Source organism: Hemibagrus wyckioides, linkage group LG13, assembly GCF_019097595.1.
Source record: "Hemibagrus wyckioides isolate EC202008001 linkage group LG13, SWU_Hwy_1.0, whole genome shotgun sequence".
Taxonomy (NCBI): Eukaryota; Metazoa; Chordata; class Actinopteri; order Siluriformes; family Bagridae; genus Hemibagrus; species Hemibagrus wyckioides.
Genome location: NC_080722.1, coordinates 2,465,001 through 2,476,288, shown reverse-complemented (window position 1 = coordinate 2,476,288; position 11,288 = coordinate 2,465,001).

Below are 11,288 nucleotides of genomic sequence, written 5' to 3'. Positions count from 1 at the left end.
ACTCAAACAACAAATTAATATCATTCAACATATACTAGTTTTTTTTAAAGAAAATATTCAGATGTAACTCTATTTGTAATCTTTAATATTTTCATAAGTAACTGTAATTTAATTACATATTTTTCTAAGTAACTGTAACGAGTTACTGTTACATTTATTTTGTAATTAAGTTACGTAACACCGTTACATGTAACTAGTTACTCCCCAACACTGTATATACACACAGACACACACACACACATATACACATATACATATACACACTGAGGCTTCCTGAATAAATGACAGAATTTTTAGAAGTGCTTCACACACACACACAGACAGAGAGAGAGAGAGAGAGAGAGAGGCTTCCTGAATAAAGGACAGAATTTAAGGAGTGCTTCATGCACACACACACACACACACACACACAGAGGCTTCCTGAATAAAGGACAGAATTTCAGGAGTGATTCACAGAGACACACACACACTCACACACTCACACACACACACACACAGAGGCTTCCTTAATAAAACACAGAATTTCAGAAGTGCTTCACTCACACACACACACACACGCACACACCGAAGAGCTCTGACAGATTCATACACACACACACACACACACGCACACACCGAAGAGCTCTGACAGATTCATACACACACACACACACACACCGAAGAGCTCTGACAGATTCATACACACACACACACACACACACACAGGATTGCTGAATAAAAGACAGAATTTCAGAAGTGCTTCACTCACACACACACGCACACACACACACGCACACACCGAAGAGCTCTGACAGATTCATACACACACACACACACACACACACCGAAGAGCTCTGACAGATTCATACACACACACACACACACACACAGGATTGCTGAATAAAAGACAGAATTTCAGAAGTGCTTCATAGACACACACACTCAAAGGCACACAGGAGAACTCTGACAGATTCATACACATACACACACACACACAGGCTTGCTGAATAATGGACAGAATTTTAGAAGTGCTTCATACACACACACACACACACACACAGGAGAGCTCTGACAGTTGCATACACAGAGAATAAAGACAGATGTACACACAGAATTTCTTTCTTTACTCTCTCTCTCTCTTTCACACACACACACACACACACACTAGCGAGTATGAACTTGTGTGCTTGAATATTGTGAGTTGGAATAATTCAGGAATTCACTCTGAGACTCATCTCAGAGGAGGAAGATTTACTGTTAAGATTCTAACTGTTAGCCTCTTCAATTATACATGGGGCTGCTTTATCCAGGAATTTTTCTGTCCATCCTGGGGCCTCTTCTGTCCATTCAGTAGCTTCTCCTTTCCATCCTGGGGCCTCTTCTGAGCATTCTGGAGCTTCTTCCATCCATTCTGGAGCCTGCTCACCAGACTGGTGCTTCTTGTGTGTACCCAGGTGTTTCAGGCTTTCTTTGGACATCATCTGTTCATTCTATATCCTCCATCACCCAGCTTAGGGTTTCTTCTATTTGTCCAGTGACCTAATTTGTCCAGCTTATGGCTTCTTTCCAATCTGCGGCTTGTTTTATTATACCTCTGTCCAACATCTCTTACATGTATTCAAGGGAGGTGACCACCAAGGTGCTTGAGGGAGTTGAGATGGTTGAGAGTATTGAGGTGGTAGAGGGTGTTGAGGTGTTTGAGATGTTTGAGGGGGTTGAGGTGTTTAAGGTGGTGTAGGGGGTTGATGTGGTTGAGGGGGTTGAGGTGGTGTAAGGGGTTGATGTGGTTGAGGTGGTGGAAGGGGTCGAGGTGGTTGAGGGGGTTGAGGTGGTTGAGGTGGTTGAAGGGGTCGAGGTGGTGGAGGGGGTTGAGGTGGTGTAGGGGGTTGATGTGGTTGATGTGGTGGGGGGGTTTGAGGTGGTGTGGTGGGTTGAGGTGGTGTAAGAGGTTGAGGTGGTGTAGGGGGTTGATGTGGTTGATGTGGTTGAGGGGGTTGATGGCATTGAGGTGCTTGAGGTGCTAGAGGGGGTTGAGGTGTTTGAGATGTTTTAGGGGGTTGAGGTGTTTAAGGTGGTGTAGGAGGTTGATGTGGTTGAGGGGGTTGAGGTGGTGTAGGGGGTTGATGTGGTTGAGGGGGTTGAGGTGGTGTAAGGGGTTGATGTGGTTGAGGTGGTTGAAGGGGTTGAGGTGGTTGAGGGGGTTGAGGTGGTTGAGGTGGTTGAAGGGGTCGAGGTGGTGTAGGGGGTTGAAGTGGTTGATGTGGTTGAAGGGGTTGAGGTGGTTGAGGGGGTTGAGGTGGTTGAGGTGGTTGAAGGGGTCGAGGTGGTGTAGGGGGTTGATGTGGTTGATGTGGTTGAGGAGGTTGAGGTGGTGTAGGGGGTTGATGTGGTTGAGGGGGTTGAGGTGGTGTAAGGGGTTGATGTGGTTGAGGTGGTTGAAGGGGTTGAGGTGGTTGAAGGGGTTGAGGTGGTTGAGGGGGTTGAGGTGGTTGAGGTGGTTGAAGGGGTCGAGGTGGTGTAGGGGGTTGAGGTGGTTGAGGTGTTTAAGGTGGTGTAGGTGGTTGATGTGGTAGAGGGGGTTGAGGTGGTGTAGGGGGTTGATGTGGTTGAGGGGGTTGAGGTGGTTGAGGGGGTTGAGGTGGTTGAGGTGGTTGAAGGGGTCGAGGTGGTGTAGGGGGTTGATGTGGTTGATGTGGTTGAGGAGGTTGAGGTGGTGTAGTGGGTTGAGGTGGTGTAAGGGGTTGATGTGGTTGAGGTGGTTGAGGAGGTTGAGGTGGTGTAGGGGGTTGATGTGGTTGATGTGGTTGAGGTGGTTGAGGTGGTGTAGGGGGTTGATGTGGTTGAGGTGGTTGAAGGGGTTGATGGCATTGAGGTGCTTGAGGTGCTAGAGGGGGTTGAGGTGGATGTCTGTCTAACCATGTGCTTCTTCTGTTTATCCTGAGGCTTCCTCTTTCCAGCCTGGGGCTTTACTCGTCTACCCTGCGGCTTCTGTCATTCCGTCTGGGGCTTTCTCCATCCAGCCTCCAACTTCTTTAGTCCATCTTGTGGTTTTATCTTTCCAACCATCAGCTTTTTCTGTCAAAGCTGCAGTATATTTTATCCACTCTGTGTCCTCCATCATCAGCCCTGGTTTTCTCTTTCATTTACTTACCCAGTCAGTTTGCAGCTTTGTTTTTCTAACCATGTGCTTCTGCTGTCCATCACAGAAATGTCCAATATCCTGTTTGCTCTTCTTCTGTCTGTTTTGGCTTTTACTGTCATCTTTTGTCTGTCCAACATCAGCCGTCCATTTGGGTTTACCATCAAAGTCTGAGATTTCTTCATTCTATATTTCAGTCTCCATGGAGCAAATAACAAAATTGACCATGACCATGAGCACCAGTGCTGACCACAGCCAGTTTACAGAACCTGTCAATCAACTCATGTGGGGTCACGCTAACACCTCACGTTAAGATCTTCTCAGAACTTTTTGGATATGATGATATGAAGCACAGGCATCAGATTTTAGTTTGTTTTTATATTCATTCATTAGTGTCTTGAACACCTGGTGGTGTCAGTCTCATCCAACGGGTTTTTTCTCTATCTTTTAAATCAAGATCAGTCTCAGATAAAGATCTTTGAGAGCTGCAGTGTGTGTGTGTGTGTGTGTGTGTGTGTAGGGTTGTCTAAGGAAAACTTCCTGCTCTGAGCGTCAGTAATGAACACTGAATAAAGAGCGCACGCCTCCACAAACCGCCTGCATCATTCTGCATTTATTTATTTATTAATTAAAGTAGACGTTACACCGCGATGGAGCAATCCATGCCTGACGAGGTCAAGGGTTTTCTACACCTCCAGATTCAAGGTGAGTTCAACACCTAGCTCTGTGATCCAACACAGCTAATGTCTAAGGTCTCAGAAGTTCAGGATAAAGAGACTCTCTATGCAACATTTCCATAGAAATTGATCTCTAAGCCTGGACGGATAGTATGGAAAATATTCAACCCTTCTAAACAGCATGGGATTCATCTGGATTGCAAAACACCTAGACAGTGTGTTGTAGCCAGTATTTATTATTCGCAAAGCAGTTGGCTTTTTTCTTTTAAAGTAAACATTTGAAGTCTTTATTTGTCAGCAAAAGAGAAGATGCTGCTTGAATTAGTATAAAGTCCTGGTGCTGCATGCAGCTTGGAATGATGTCATTTTCAAGCCTCTGTATCCGTCTTGTGTTAGCAGCAAACTAACTGACGTGATGTAGTTTATGTTTTTTTAGTGTTTGTAGGCTGTAATCGTTCATTTTGATGTGATGAACACAGCAAGTGAATATCAGATCCTGATCGAAGTGGTCTTGGCAAGCCAACCCGATGTACCAACAAACCTGACTGTATGATGAGCAATGCAAGATGGGAACGGTGTTTTATAGCAGCTTTGGTTAGCTAATGACATGCAACATGAACCGGAGGTTAACGTGTCTGAGAGATCTTTGGTGATGAAGAATTCTGTGGGTGAAAAGACCTCTTCATTTTAAAATGACATAAAACAGCTCCTCCCCAAAACAGGTGAATGTTCTCAGGAAACCTGGATTCTGGCTAAAACTGATCATTTATAATGACTACAGCTGATAGGACAGACAGCGCTGCTGAGTATCTGCCACCTCAACTGCAGTCACAAATTCCCAGCAGGCATTGAGGCCTTCAAACATGACCACCAGGGACTACTCTTCCCACAACACACACACACACTCCCGCATCAACCATCTACTGATCTAACACACCTGTGTTTAATCAGCTTCACTCTCACTGTTTAGCAGAGATTTTCATTTAGTATGCAAACTGCAGAGTATTTGCTCAGTCAATATTTGGTGTCTAGCCTTCACAAGCATTCTGATTATTGCTTTGTGGTTTTGACCCTGGCTGTGTTTTTGTATCTGCCTCTGATACTCTCTTTGCACATCACTTGACCAGTGCCTGTTTTTGACCTTGGCTCTGCCTTGTGTTTTGGATTATCTGCCTGCACTTTATTACGTTTATTTACATGCTTTTGCATCTGCTTCCACTAATCATTTGTAGGATTAGGGTTTAGGTTTAGGGCTAGGGGTAGGGTTGGGTTTAGGGCTTATGGGCTAGGGTTGGCTTAAGAGTTAGAGTTCCGTTAGGAATTAGAGGTTAGGGGTTGGGGTTAGGGTTAAAGGGTTAGTGTTAGGGGTTGGGGTTAGGGTTAAAGGGTTAGAGTTGGGGTTAGGGTAGTATTAGGGGTTAAGGTTAGGGCTGGGGTAGTATTAGGGGTTGGTGTTACGGTTAAAGGGTTAGATTTAGGGGTTAGGGTTACAGGGCTAGGGTTAGGGTAGTAGTTGTGGTTAGGGTTACTGCTGGGGTAGTATTAGGGGTTAGGGTTGGGGTTAGGGTTAAAGTGTTAGGGATTATCTGTTTTGATGGATGACATTATGAGCAGAACCCTGGAACATGAACAGATGCACTCTGACCAACCAGAGGACGGTTTATTGACATGTGACTTGCAGAAGCACATTTTGCTTAGTACACTTTGAAATGTTGCTGCAACATTCACTGAGCAGTGCTCTACAAGCAGAAAATAACATAAGAAACAGATACTGGAATAGAGAGGTTTTGTAAGTTCGAGGTTCAGTAAAGATCACTGGAAATACCGAGACCCACACTTAAATCCACAGGCTTGCTCATTAGGGATAAAATAGGGATAAAATAGGATAAAATAGTCTAATTATTGAATTTAATAATTTATTCTTATTTCTAGTTAATTAGTTATTTTTTTATTTATTATTATTATTTTTCATTTTTCCACTCCCCTTTCTCTGTTTTCTTCTTTTGTAAAGCTGCTTTGAGACAATGTTCATTGTAAAAGGCGCTATACAAAATAAATTGAACTGAATTGAATTGTTTAGAAAGTTGAAATTCCACACTGAAATTCCCGACTCCACTGTGTGAAAGAGAGCGAAAGATATTCCACATTCAGACGGTGTACAGTAATCTTAACAAGTGACTCACTCATGTTCCTACTGCAGAGGCTCCAGATATTTTGGCATCTCGAACACGTCTGTAGGAAGCAGCTGCTGTGATCATCTGAACCAGTTCATGACTCCACGTGCCACTAAGACGGATGAACACAAAGCGGCGAGCATTCGAGGTGGTCTGTTTCATTCCCAAGTAGTGAGACAGCCAGAAGTCATTAATATCACACTGAAGTCATTCTACATCATACAGCCATGTTTACTCTGAGATGTTTAATAAGTAGCTTTTGTTAGGATGTGTTCGTCTAGAACAATGGTGAGATTATCCATCATGTTAGCACTGAGTGAGGAATAATACTCAGGGATGCGCAGTTCTAAGGAAATAATTAAAGCCACCCTGAAGCTGATTATTTTCCTGGGAAGTTCATGCAGGGTTTGTGATTTAGGAACTCGTAATTGTGTTGATGGTGAGTTTGAGTGAGATGTGAGGTGAATCTTCTCTTAATAATTTACCAAAAATACAACTATAGTTTTTTAAACTCTGCTTCTAGAGAGTGAAGATGAAAGAATGTGCATCAGGTGTGTTCTGCTGTTTTAGGTTTTTAATCAATTCACGAAGCCCCTGGAAACCTCACCGGTACATATGATATCACTGTCTATCCACTGCTCTCATATAACTGGATTATTTATGTCTATTTTAAAAGCTTGCTGTATAAAATAATCCCAGGTGATATCAGCTTCTGAGACGAGAAAACATTCAGTTTCATCTAATTTAACAGCTACAGACACTGCATCTACAGTATTAATTCCATCATGCTTTCTTACTGACACCCCCCAACTGAGACTGTACTTACTGACACACCCCCAAATGACACACCCCCAACTAAGACGCCCCCAACTGAGACTGTACTTACTGACACCCCCCAACTGAGACTGTACTTACTGACACACCCCCAAATGACACACCCCCAACTAAGACGCCCCCAACTGAGACTGTACTTACTGACACTCCCCCAACTGACACGCCCCCAACTGATATGCCCACAACTGACACTCTACCTTCTGACACTCCCCAACTGACACACCCCCAAGTGACATTCCCCCAAGTGACATGCCCACAACTGACATTCCCCCAACTGACACTCCCCCCAAGTTACATTCCCCCAAGTGACATTCCCCAAACTGACACACCCCCAACTGACATTCCCCCAAATGACATGCCCCCAAGCTATCACTCCATCATCTGGCACTCCCACAACTGACACCCCCTAACTAACACTCATTCAACTAACTCTTCCTTGCCCCCAAATGACATGCCAATGTCAATGTGAAAATATCAGTGCACAGAGTTCTTTTTACTGTAAGAAGCTTATGTATCAAACAGGAAGTCCTTTTTTCAATGATAAAGAAAATCAGTCATATTATCTTCTCTGACATTTGTCTTTTTTTGTGTCCGTCCATCCATCCAACCATCCGTCCGTCCATCTATCCATCATCCATCCATCCATCATGCATCCATCCATCCATCCATCCATCCATCCAACATGCATCCATCCATCTATCCATTATGCATCCATCTATCCATCCATCCCAGGATATTGGCTGTCTCTTTAAGCGTATGATGTGAAGTGTATTTGTGTAATAATCCATACCCAGCAGTAGTGTTTGTGTTGATGTGACTGAGAGAAACCCTGTAAGATCCTCCATTAAACCTGTAACTCTGCTGTCTATCGATTCTTTATGTGACACGCGGATCGATTGTCTCAGTCTCTCAGCATGCCGAAGCTGTGGGTGTGTGTCAGAGGGTTTTATAGTCGGAGCAGACGTGTTGCCTGGAGAAGACGCTCGGTGAAGCTGTTAATAAAGAGCGTAAATTAAACAGCCTCCAGCTTCCTCCAGGAACACTCCTCCAGCCTGATACAGAAGAGCATCTTCACTCTGTGGAGATATGGAGATGATGTTCCTCAGGCTCCAGGAGTGGAGGATTTAATAAAAAGGAGTTCTCCAGTGACATGACATGTTTATTAACAGGGAGCAATGACATGGAACATCGCTAATCACTAACCTCTAAACATCCCACATCATTTCTATACTGCTCTCCAAAACCTCCTGGATTTCACTCACCAGACTCACTTCCTGAATTATCTTTCACTCCCTACTGTAGATTATCTTCCACACTTCAGATTATCATTCACTTCCAAGATTATCATTCACTCAATAGATGATCAATTATTTCCTAGATTACCACTTAACCACTAGATTATTTTCACTCCTTAGATTATCATCAATTTCCCAGATTAAATTTCACTTCCTGGATCATCTTTCACTCTCTAGATTATTATTAATTCCCTAGATTATAGTTCAATTACTAGATAATCTTTCATTCCCTAAATTGTCAATGACTCACTAGATTATTTTTCACATCCTAGATTATCTTTCACCCATTGGATTACCCTACATTTCCTATATTATCACTCACTAGATTATTTTTCACTCACTAGATTATTTTTCACTCGCTAGATTATCAATCACTGAGTAGATTATCTTTCACTCACTGGTTTATCACTCACTCACTAGATTATCTCATTAATTCACTTATTAATTCACTAGATTATCTTTCACTCACTTTCATTATCCTTCCCTGTTCACTCACTAGATTATTTTTTAGTTACAAGATTATCTTTCACTCAGTAGATTATCATTAATTCTCTAGATTATCACTCACTAGATTATCTTTCACTCTCACTAGATTATCGTTAATTCCCTAGATTATCTCTCACTCACTAGATTATCTTTCACTCTCACTAGATTATCACTCACTGGATTATCTCTCACTCACTAGATTATCTTTCACTCACTAGATTATCTTTCACTCTCACTAGATTATCACTCACTAGATTATCTCTCACTCACTAGATTATCTTTCACTCTCACTAGATTATCACTCACTGGATTATCTCTCACTCACTAGATTATCTTTCACTCTCACTAGATTATCACTCACTGGATTATCTCTCACTCACTAGATTATCTTTCACTCACTAGATTATCACTCACTGGATTATCTCTCACTCACTAGATTATCTTTCACTCACTAGATTATCTTTCACTCTCACTAGATTATCACTCACTGGATTATCTCACTCACTAGATTATCTTTCACTCACTAGATTATCAATCACTCACTAGATTATTTCTCACTCACTAGATTATCTTTCACTCTCACTAGATTATCACTCACTGGATTATCTCTCACTCACTAGATTATCTCTCACTCAGTAGATTATCTTTCACTCACTACATTATCTCTCACTCACTAGATTATCTTTCACTCACTAGATTATCTCTCACTCACTAGATTATTGATCACTCACTAGATTAGCTCTCACTCACTAGATTATCGATCACTCACTAGATTATCGATCACTCACTAGATTATCTCTCACTCACTAGATTATCGATCACTCACTAGATTAGCTCTCACTCACTAGATTATCGATCACTCACTAGATTATTGATCACTCACTAGATTATTGATCACTCACTAGATTATCTCTCACTCACTAGATTATTGATCACTCACTAGATTAGCTCTCACTCACTAGATTATTGATCACTCACTAGATTATCTTTCACTCACTAGATTATCTCTCACTCACTAGATTATCTCTCACTCACTAGATTATCGATCACTCACTAGATTATCGATCACTCACTAGATTATCGATCACTCACTAGATTATCTCTCACTCACTAGATTATCAATCACTCACTAGATTAGCTCTCACTCACTAGATTATCGATCACTCACTAGATTATCTCTCACTCACTAGATTATCGATCACTCACTAGATTAGCTCTCACTCACTAGATCTCTCACTCACTAGATTATCGATCACTCAGTAGATTATCTCTCACTCACTAGATTATCGATCACTCACTAGATTATCTCTCACTCACTAGATTATCGATCACTCACTAGATTGTCTCTCACTCACTAGATTATTGATCACTCACTAGATTATCTCTCACTCACTAGATTATTGATCACTCACTAGATTATCTCTCACTCACTAGATTATCTCTCACTCACTAGATTGTCTCTCACTCACTAGATTATCGATCACTCACTAGATTATCGATCACTCACTAGATTATCGATCACTCAGTAGATTATCTCTCACTCAGTAGATTATCGATCACTCACTAGATTATCGATCACTCACTAGATTATCGATCACTCACTAGATTATCGATCACTCAGTAGATTATCTCTCACTCAGTAGATTATCGATCACTCACTAGATTATTGATCACTCACTAGATTATCTCTCACTCAGTAGATTATCGATCACTCACTAGATTATCTCTCACTCACTAGATTATCGATCACTCACTAGATTATCGATCACTCACTAGATTGTCTCTCACTCACTAGATTATTGATCACTCACTAGATTATCTCTCACTCACTAGATTATCTCTCACTCAGTAGATTATCGATCACTCAGTAGATTATTGATCACTCACTAGATTATCGATCACTCACTAGATTAGCTCTCACTCACTAGATTATCGATCACTCACTAGATTATCTCTCACTCACTAGATTATCGATCACTCAGTAGATTATCTCTCACTCACTAGATTATCGATCACTCACTAGATTATCTCTCACTCACTAGATTATTGATCACTCACTAGATTATCTCTCACTCACTAGATTATTGATCACTCACTAGATTAGCTCTCACTCACTAGATTAGCTCTCACTCACTAGATTATTGATCACTCACTAGATTATCGATCACTCACTAGATTATCGATCACTCACTAGTTTATCTCTCACTCACTAGATTATTGATCACTCACTAGATTATCTCTCACTCACTAGATTATCGATCACTCACTAGATTATTGATCACTCACTAGATTATCTCTCACTCACTAGATTATCGATCACTCACTAGATTAGCTCTCACTCACTAGATTATTGATCACTCACTAGATTATCGATCACTCACTAGATTATCTCTCACTCACTAGATTATCTCTCACTCACTAGATTATCTCTCACTCACTAGATTATCGATCACTCACTAGATTATCTCTCACTCACTAGATTTCATGTCTTTTATCTGTCTTTGGGTGAGGACACAGACGGGACACAAAGCTGAAGGTTTATCACACTTGATTTTTTTTCTCCAGATCTTGTGTTAGTGTATGTGTGCGTGTTTGATTTCAGCTCTTGACACGTTGTGTGTTTGTGAGCCGTTATTAGCGTTGTGAAGTTTCCCGCTGTGTGTTTGTGCTGTAACCTGAGTCACACTGTTCTGTGTGTGTGTGT